We start from the raw sequence: 10,274 nt of genomic DNA, 5'->3' as shown, positions 1-10,274 counted from the left end.
GGTGGCCTGTATTTTATCTGGTCAACTCCCAAATGGGAGATTTTTAGGCCAAAGAGTTACAGTCCCAGATGTATTAGGAGGGGGAGCTCTAAAGTCCTCCTCAGCTGTCACATTGCAAGAATCTAGAATGAATTCCCAGTTCTACCACAACCGTTAACAAGCAGACAAACTGGTTTGAACTTCAGCTTTTGTCACTTCCCCGTTTTCTCTAGGATGGCAAACGGGCAGGAAAATGCTGGATGAAAACCTGTGGAAAAGTTCTGGTGTGAAAAATCAGCTCCTAAATGATGCAGAGCTTTCTGAACTGCCAGTGGGCTCTGGATTGGGCACATAGGACGGTGAGTCACATGTTACTTGGCCCAGATCCAACTGTGGACACCAACTCTACTCAACTCAAGGGCAGGCACCGAGCTCGGGCCAAGGGAGACGCATGCGCCTGCGCCCTACCGCGGCCCCGCCCTCCTCCAGCCTGACATCCGGGGCTCCGGCAGGGGCGTGTCCGGGGAAGAGGGGAGCGGGGCAGCGGAAAGGAAGGATGTCGTGGGAGGCTGGAGGAGCTGGGAGGGAGGTGAGGCGGGGCGAAAGCGGAGCAGGGGGCGTGGCGAAGCGAGCGCGCTGTCACGTGACGTGCGTGGCGACGTGTCGGCCATCTTGTGTTGTTGAGGCTGAGGACTGGTTTGGGTTCTGAGAGATTCGCTGTCCCGGACCGCAGGTAACCAGCGAGTGGGTCTCGCTCCCCTGCCCGGCTCCGCTCGACGCCCCGGCTCCGCCGTCCCGCCCGGGTCTCTCGGGCCTGCCGCCTGCGTTCGCGTCTCCGCCGCCCCGGCCTGACCCGGCCCAGCCGCATGGACACCCCCAGGCCGCCCGGCAGCCGCCGCGGCCGGCTCGGGCGTCTGGCGAGGGGACAGGTCAGGTGCGGGGCCGGAGGGAGCCACCTCCCCGAACGGGGTCACGCCGGGCCCGGGCGCGTCTCGGCCGCCCAGCTGGAGAGCTCTTCTTCTTCGGGGCTCGTTGGCATCGTAGGGGGAGCCGAGGCAGGGAAGAGGGTGGTGGGGTGGACAGTGTCAGGCCGGCTTACTTAGGACCAGAGGGCTCGCCTTCCGCTACCTGCTCGGGGCCAGCCACCCGCGCAACCTCGGGGTGTCCGGGGTAACAGCTGCTGCGGCCAGACAGCTGCTGCTGCCCGCGCTCCTCCCCACACCTGGCCTCTGGGAGATGCGCCTTTGCCTTCCTCACCGAGCATCTATACTGGGGAGACTCCTTCCGTGGCGAGAGGACTGAGTCTGGACCAGGCCTGAAGCCAGGTGGAGCCATGCTCGGAACCGAGGACGGAGGTTGGGAAAGTAGAACCCATGGCAGCTTTGGGACCCGAACGTTCACATCAGGTTGAAGTGGGCATTATACTTAAGTGACAGCAGTTCCCCACGAAGCCCTCAGAATATTTCAGTTTTATGGCTGAAACATAAACCAAGCGACCAGGGAAAGGGGTATAAAGAAGCAGGTTGTATGACCGTGTTCGGGAAGCAGTAACGTTGCTTTGCATTTATCTAGCACTGTTTTGTTTTTTAATTTTTTATAATTTCTTTGCCTGAGAGAGCACTTAAGCACACCTAATTTCTCTGTAAGAAAGGTAAGTATTTCAGTTTAACTTGCAAGAAATTGAGGAAGGGGCCAGAACCTGCGAACAGCTTCTTATCCAGTGTTGTATACCTTCGATTATACTTATTCAATGTTAAATACCTTGGATTATTTGCAGTTTTGATTCCCAGTGTGTATTCATGGGATACTCTTTCCTTACATAGTATTTATTTTTTAGAATCTAATGGTTTCCTAGATTAAAAAAAAATTGTCATCGTTTCTGAACATTAACTTTCATCCTTCTGATATTTGTAGCTCTGGCCTTTCAGAGTTTGTCTATCTTGGTTAGAATACAAATGCTTTGTCTCATTCGTTGATGTTTTTATGTGTTTTAATTAGTGTAGCAGCGTTCAGAGTGCTCAAACTGGAATATGTACTTTCTTGTTACATCAAATGTTGACATCAGTAGAAGACACTAGAAAAAAAAAAGTGACATGTATCTGGAAGAATATCACATAGTCCTTTTGACATTTAATACTGGGGAATACACTGGTGATGGTGGTGATTCACTAGAAAAGAAAGGGTTTTGAACTTTTTCTATACTCGACAAAGCATTTTAGAATTTTGAGACTGAGGAGGTAGAAGGGTCTATGTGCTTCCATTCATTTATTCTTTCTGCATTTATTTTTTTGAAAAATATTGAGATCCTGCTACACTATTGGGTGCTGGGAGCAAAACAGACCCAAAATTACTGTTTCCATGGAGCTCATTCCTAGACAGATAAGTACATACTTAGGTAAGATATATAGTGTAGTGATAAGTGATGTGGGAAAAAATGAGACAGGGTAATAGGATAATAGGGAGTTAGGGGAGGGGTTAATTTTAGGTGGAGTGCCCTGGGAGAGCCTGGGGAAAAGCTAATATTTGAGGGAAGACCTGAGACAGGTAAATATCTATACCTGTAGCTCTGTGGAGGAGGAATGCTCGAGGCTAGGGAAGTGAGGGCAAAGACCCTGAGGCAGAAACTGAAGTGGGAGCAGATCAGGTGTGGCTGGGAAGAGTATGGAGGCCAGTCTAGCCAGAGAGGCACAATCAGGAGGGAACCTAGTAGGAATTGTGTACCCAGCTCATTGGTCCTAACATGAGTGGGGTTATTCAGTTGTCCTTGAATCTTTTTCCACACCTCTTGTGACTCTTAGAAAGGGAAATCAGTCTGCAGATTTGGGCCATTTATGCCCAACGCCTTTCCCCCAGTTTGACAGCCTTCCCCACCCCAGTTTGGAAAAATCAGGATACTCATATAATGTATTTCAGGAAATTGTCATGAAATAGCTTTCTCAAAAGTAAAAGTTTTTAAATGAGATTGATGATAAAAGGATTTTTCAAAAGAAATTGCTTTCTGAGAAGAGGATCTTTGAAATATTTCAGAATATTTGAAAATGTAGGGAAATGAATTTCTTTTGACATTTAGTCACAGGTGATTAAGGAATATAACCTGGAGGAAGTGTAATAACTCACGTTGTTTTAAGTGGTAACGAATTCCTCTTAATGATTTCTATGCCATCTAGCCTAGTTTTAAATTCCCTAGGGACTGCTCTACTAACTTGTTTTTGTATCTTTTATAGCGTTTTACATGTGTAGAAACTTTTTGTGATGAGTATTTTCTTCCTCGGCTTTGACCTTTTGTACTAGTTCTTCAATTAATTTTATACTAGTAGACTTTTTTTTGGAAAAAAAATTTTACTGATTTTCTTTCAGCTTATCTCCATTTTTTTTTATTACTGAGCTTTCATATGTCCTCTTTCATTTTAATTCACCTGAGGAATTTAATATTTTGGTTTTGAAATGCTTTTGTTGGTGAGTTGCATATATGAAAAAGAATTTGTCTTGGCTTGCCTGAAAATCATGAGAAGTTAGGAATTACAACTTCAGGGTGTGAGTGAAGCTCCTTGGCCAAGAGGAGACATAGTGATGCTAGTGAGGAGATAGTGTTTTAATGAATTGCATTTCTCTCTCTTGTTCCTTTGTTGAGTTTTTGAAATGACAGTTCCAAATTACAGTGTCTTTGATGTCATATCAGCTCATTTGTTCTCATGACTCTGCATTTTAATATTCCATTTGTCTATTTTTTTTATTGACCTTCACACTGGAAGATGATACTGTTGATAGTGATTGCTATCTGGGAGAACCATTTTGGGTGATGAGATTATTACTGTCCCGTTTATCCTTACCCTTATAAGCATCTTTGATTTGTGCCATTTTCGAAGACTGACTTCATTTGGAGTTCTCTGTTAGCCCGAATGACTAAATTTTCAGTACTGTCTGTTTTATTCTATTTCTTATAGATTATAGTGGGACCAGTCTCATTAGGTTGAATCTACAGCCTATGTTGGCGTTAATCCAGGTATATTAGAGGCAAGTTCAATGTCTATCTTCTTCAGCGATTTGGATTACCTTAACATTATTTGGTCATTGTTGTAAGACTGTGAACCCAAGTTTTTTTTCCCTCCCTTAACCCCCACTAGGATTTTATGGTGATCAAGTCCTAAGATTTCCTTTTATTTTTAATGCCCTGAAGAATTTCATGTCTTTAAAAGTATAAGTAGATTTTTATTCCACAGACAAATTTACTTATAGTTAGACTCCTAATATTTCTTGACCAGGGTAGCATTTTTTCATTTTTTCTGCTCTCAGATGACTGAGAGATATATTAGATTAACTATACAGGAATACCTTTGTTGAATTGCCCATAATGCTTGTTTGAGGTTGAGGGAGAAGAGGGGAGGGGTTTGAAAAACAAAACAATATTCTCTTAAGTGGCCAAAATTAATTTCACAAAAGTATTTTCAGAGTATGATATACTTCTGTACCTCAAGTTATTAAGTAAAGAACACAGTTTAATATTTTCTTAAGTACGGTTTCATTGAACTTGAACTTTATTTATACTTATAATAATAGGAGATCCTAGAGCTTGTTCTCTTGAGTTAGGCCCAGAGAAGAGTTTGTTTTATTACCTAGTTCTCCCTCTTTTGCTTCGGCTTGCTCTTATAAAAAGTAGAGTGCAGTAGATAAAGTTGGATGACCTTTTGGACATTGTAACATGGGTACTTTTTTGCAAAACTAAATCAAAGGTGGAAGTGGCTTTCTCAAGTTGCTTTCCTGCTGTTAGTAAAATTGTCAACTTTAATTTTTAATTATTGTTTTTTTGACTCTTTAGTAGCAGCCTTCAAAGCATCGTTTGATTTTAGCTTAGAAATCACTTGAAGCTATTGTTTCAGTCCACTCCTTGTCACTTGAAATATCACCATCTTGTGGATTTTTAAGATATTGTCTCATCAGAGCATTAAAAGAAGGTTGTGATTTTGCAACTGAAAGCATATCTGGAGCTTTGCTCCTTGGACATTTTGACAGTGGTCATACATCTTGGGGTTTGTTGATTATTTGCATAGGGTACATGTTGTATTGCTCTCTTACTGGCTGTCATTTTTCTATCAGATATGTTAAAAAAGTTAATACCGAATCCCTGTAATGTAGTTTTGAATGAAAACCTTAAAATAATCATTTCCTGAAACCCTATAGTGGGGCTCATTTGTTAACTTCATCAGAATGCCTTAGAACTTCGGTTAAGAAAATATATTTTTCAGTCCCATTCCAGAGCTATTGAGAGAGACTCTTTAGAGGTTAGGACAGGGAATCTAGATTATAAGCATATCAGGTGATTCTAATATTTTAACCAGATTTGGAATCCGTTTCTTGTAAAATATATTCATGATAAAAATTGTGTTTTTAAATTTTCCTAAGAGATTGCTGGGTCATTTACATTAATACTTTTGTTATTTACAGTGTTAAAAGGACCTGAACATAGTGTGCTCAAACCTCCTGCTGTGAACCAGCAGAACTTTTGAAAGGTGAGTTTTGAAAGGAAGCACAAAGCTGAGGGCTTATGCAAACAGATAATTTTTGTTTTAAGGCTTTGGTTATTTTTGTCCTATTATTTCTCCTGAAGTTATAGATAGTGGTTAGAAACAACTTCTCTGTTACTGCTCAGATCCCTTATGAACTATAAGAATAATCATATCCTTTCTGCATTGATCCTGGTGTGAATTTGTGTCTTAAATTGTCATAATGATTTTTTGATGGCATGAAACAGGAAGAGGAGTGCTTTGAGGGGAGGGGTAAGGTGGTACCTTAAGGAACCCAAGAGCAGTTGGCTTCATGAAGGACATGAACCAGATACTGGGAAGCATTCAGGAGACATGGTAGTCCAGAGAGCACTTTTCTCCTTGCTGGCCAGTAGGTGTCATCTCTTGTCTTTTTATATCCTGCTTTAGTTGTCTTTCTATGCTCTGGCCTTCTCTGCTTTAATAAAAACAGATGAAAACTGCCACTTCATTTTTGGAGCCACATATAAACTCAGGCTCTGGTGCCACTAGCCAACTGGTTAATAGCTCAGTGTCCCCATTTCAGATTCCTGGGAGGGAAAATTTGACTGGTTGAACTTGGTCCAAATTTCCATTATTGGTCCAATTAGTGTGGCTGTGGAGTTGGGGTCTTGAAAGGTCCCACTGGTAAGAGTGGGGGCAAGTCTCGGAGAAGGTGGAATGTTGCCTTTTCTAGGCAGAATCCCACAGAAGCCTCTAAATGTTTTTCCTTTCTTAGAAAAACTTCCTGTATCTATCTTGGCAGTTTCAATTCACCTGTCCTGAAGAGTTAGAATGTATGTATCATTTGGTGAATGGGGCCTAGTAGGTCTCACCAAGTGTTCTTGGAACTTCCTAGTATAGTGTTTTAACAAACCTTTTTTTTTTTTTAGGAACTTTTATTGAGATATAATTGACATACAATAAGCTGCATATGTTTAAAGTGTACAATTTGATATTTTTTTTCTCATTAGTAATGTAGGTATGGCGATCCCAATTTCCCAATTCATCCCACCCCAACCCCTGCCCCCACTTTCACCACTTGGTGTCCATATGTAACAGAGCTTCTTGATTTGGGGGTTCAGAGGACTATCTGGAATAAAGGTTCAGTAAATGAACATAAGCAAATAAGAGGCTTAGTTTGTGGAAAAATTCGTTGATTATTTTTCATTGATTGCTTTTATAAATTTTAATTTCTGTATACTTTTTACAATATTAAGTAACACTTGAGTATGAGGAAGCCATAGAGAATTTGAAGGGTAGGACTTCTTTTTTTTTTTTTAATTATTATTATTACTTGAATGTTTATTTGGACAGAATTTGAAAAAATTTAGTAGAATATATTTATGTTTTAACAACTCACTTTAATGTTGATATGCCTTTTTTTTTTTCATGTGGGAACTTTTTTTAATTAATTTATTTTTAGGACTTGTATATATGAATCTATATTCATATTATTTGAGTGGTAGCAGGGACTTTCACTTTTCACTGATCAGGGAGACAGTATAAACTTTGTATTACATGTAAACTTTGTATTACATGTTTTTGTATACTAGAATTATTAGGTAATACTGAAGCAAACTTTTTTTTAAATGGAGCATTTTGAAGTCCTATTTATTTTTGTTTGTAGCTTGTATGTACTTGGTGACATCTAATTGCTTAAGTCATTTTTTATTACTCAAATCTTACATTAGTTTATTAGTATATTGAGATTTTGATGCAAAGCATAGGGATTACTAATAAAAGTGATCTATTATAGAATGATGTATGGAATGACAGACCACAGATTTGACTTCCTTTGATTTCTTTTTTCAGCCAAGTTTTCTTTAGCGGATTGCAGCTAAATTCATTTTTAAGATAGAAGAGTCCTTTCTCATATTGTACATTTTCTTTAATCTGAATGTTGAGGTAAGGCATTTTCAGGGCTTTGTGAGGCTTAAAAAGATTGCTGCATAATCAGTGTAAAACTTTCGCAGGCTCTGGGGATCCCTCTCTGGAAAAGATTGGCTTGTGATGAGATTATCAAATGATACGGTAATATTTATGGCATTGTAATTTTTCCTTGAATAGTTCACTGGTTGCTAATTTTATTCTCCTTTCACCCAAAGGGGGAGAAGAAGGGAAACATTTATATATTGTTCAGGAGAAGTGGGGAGAATGACAGTAATAGCTTTTCTGGTAGTGATATTATGGCCAATATGTTCTTTGGGAACAAAGCTCCTTTTAGTGTAGTTGTTCTGAACCTGGTGGAAGTCTTGGGAGCTCTGGTCTCTTCAGTATTGGTCCTTTGGGTGCAGAGACTGACAAAAAACTGGCAGAGGTACTGTCTTGGTACTTAATAATTGGTAAATCGTGGCTCAGTCCTTGAGATGGTTACATCCAGGGAATTTTATGGTTAAGCGCTTTGGGAATTGAGATGTTGTTACCCTAACCGTGGCCAGTTGAGTAACTGGATGAAGCCATCTTGCAAGATCAGTGGGTCAGAGCCTTAATTCATGTTCTGAAATCTGACACTCTAACCTTTTATACTACTTCTGCCATTGTTAATGAAGTTTCTGATAGTGTGTTATAAGAATATATAATCTTCCCCAACCAGAGGGCTCACTGTATTGCTTAATTGAATGATGCAAAGGGGTAGAAGTTGGAGGATAGTGGAAAAGAGTGGGAGATTGGAAAAAGGAGAAAAGTGACAGAAAACGAATTCCTCTGAAAACTGCAAGGAAATGGAAAAAAAAAAAGAAAACGGTAACCAAGCAGTATTGAGCACTACATCAATATGTAGAGAAAAAGCCTGTGGCCATTAAGCAGAGAAATGTGGGTTTAATTTTCTGTCACTTATTACCTGTAACTTTAGATAAAAAAGTTAACCTCTTGGAGGCTTCTTTTCCTTACTGTAAAGTATATTGCATGGTGATTTGGGAATTAAGAGTCTAAAACGCCCGATACAATGCCTGGCACATAGTAAATAGGCCTTTGATGAATGATAGCGGTTATGATTGCTATTGCTATGTAAATACATTTTGATTGTAAAATGTCATCTTTATAATTTGGATAGAGACCTCAGTGGGTTCTGTTTTTAAGTCTTTTATCTTTTTTTTTTTTGTTTTCAATCCAACAAATATTTGAATACCTGCTTTGTTCCAAGTGCTAGGCTAGCCATAGTGGTGAGCAAAACACCCAAGGTCCTATCTTCTTGGGACTTACAGCCTAGTGGTAGGGGCAATCAGGAAATCATAAAGTAAATTTCACAATGTGGAAAGTTTCTCTGTCCTTAGAAAAGATACATTTTTAAAACCCTAAGTACTTTTTGAATAAGTGTCACATTTGGATCTTGGTGTTCTTGTTGTCTGGGATATTTTATGCCTTTTGATATGCTTTCCAGGATATGTATGTTCATTTGTTCTGTTAATTTATGTAGTTCTTTTGTCATTTTTTCCTCTTACTCTGAGATAGATGTTCTCAACTTTTTGATCTTAGGACTCCTTTACCTTCTTAAGAGTTAGAGGACCCCAAAGAGCTTTTGGTTTTTCAGTTATATCTATCTTTATCACATTGAGAAATTTAAAATGATTCATTAATTTATTTAAAAATAGCAATAATTTCTTTACGTGTTAACATAAATATGTTTTTAATGAAAAATACTTATTTTCTAAAACATTTCTAAAAAAATTTGCTGAAAAGAGTGACACTGTTTTACCTTTTCACAAATTGCTTTTTATGTCTTGCTTTATAGAAGGCAGCTGGATTCTCATAGCTGCTTCTGCATTCAATCCGTTGCTGTTTATTACATTAATTGAAGTCTATTGAAGGATATTCTCACGAAGATGTGTATGTAGTTGGAAAAGGGAGGAATATTTTAAGAGCTTTTTCAGATAATTGCAGATTTTGTTTGATATTACACTAAAATTTGACAAGTAGTAATTTTTAAAGGTTAGTTGCAATGTGAAATTTGAATTTTATCAATGCACTTTCATATTCCATTACATTAAAATCTATTGGTCTGTCTTGTGCATTGAATGGATATTTTATAATGTATCAAAAAACACAGTATCGACACCCACCAGAAAAGCCTTTACTTATTGGAAAAGTATAAGTACTAGAAAAACCCGCCATGCTCATGGTAGTGAATAGAAGTTTTCTAAAATTTTAACTTTTGCTTGAAACCTCAGGTTTTATAATTGGCAGCAAGTACTACCAACTGTTTTCCTTAAAGTGATAGTCTCATTTTGTTCATTTTTGAAAAAAATGTTTGCTGTGTACCCAGGTCGGAATAGTTTTGTGTGTCAGCTCTTTCAAGTCAATATGATGTTTCATGAACAAAAGTAGCTAGTTGAGCTTGTAACTCAAAGCTGTCACATAAGTGCCTTTCTCTGAGGCTTTGGTATGCAGTGGAAGTGCTTTATGTATATACTTCTCATTTCCTCACATTAAGAATATTAGAAAGTTTAACAAAATAGTAGTTTTTACTGCTTTATCAAGGTCATTCTTAAGTAAACCTGGCTTTTTTTTTTAACTCTTGTGAATATATGACACATGGCAGTGAAGAATACAGTGCCTACTAGCATAGTTTGGCGCTATTAATTTGAATGATGCTAAGGTGACAGCAGTTTTACCCATGATTAGTGCAGTGCCAACATAGTGAAAAATGCGAAGAATATCTTAGTTTTAACAGTTTTGACAGCTTGGATATCTTGAAAGAGTTTTGGAGAATTGCTTCTCTGGGGAGTGGAATGTTTTTCACTATTACATTTATATATGTTGATATTATGTTGACTT

General features: G+C 38.9%; 1 protein-coding gene across 8 annotated transcripts in view; it reads left to right on the top strand.

Moving 5' to 3' along the window:
- The first annotated feature begins 653 nt into the window (after positions 1 to 653).
- Positions 654 to 10,274, top strand: part of GIGYF2 (GRB10 interacting GYF protein 2) — a 143,129-nt gene continuing 133,508 nt past the window's right edge. For 4 of the 8 annotated variants that reach the window (XR_009055005.1, XM_057744118.1, XM_057744114.1 and 1 more), the window contains exons 1-2: positions 3,924 to 3,993; positions 5,422 to 5,486. The gene's annotated coding sequence lies outside the window, so the exon portion shown is untranslated. Of the gene's footprint in view, positions 713 to 3,923; positions 3,994 to 5,421; positions 5,487 to 10,274 lie in introns of those variants that run through there. The other 4 variants (XM_057744115.1, XM_057744116.1, XM_057744119.1 and 1 more) reach the window with 4 other exon arrangements.

This window comes from Hippopotamus amphibius, chromosome 8 (assembly GCF_030028045.1).
Source record: "Hippopotamus amphibius kiboko isolate mHipAmp2 chromosome 8, mHipAmp2.hap2, whole genome shotgun sequence".
Classification (NCBI taxonomy): Eukaryota; Metazoa; Chordata; class Mammalia; order Artiodactyla; family Hippopotamidae; genus Hippopotamus; species Hippopotamus amphibius.
Note: the sequence above shows the minus strand (reverse complement) of the source record. Positions and strands in the feature narration are given on the sequence as shown.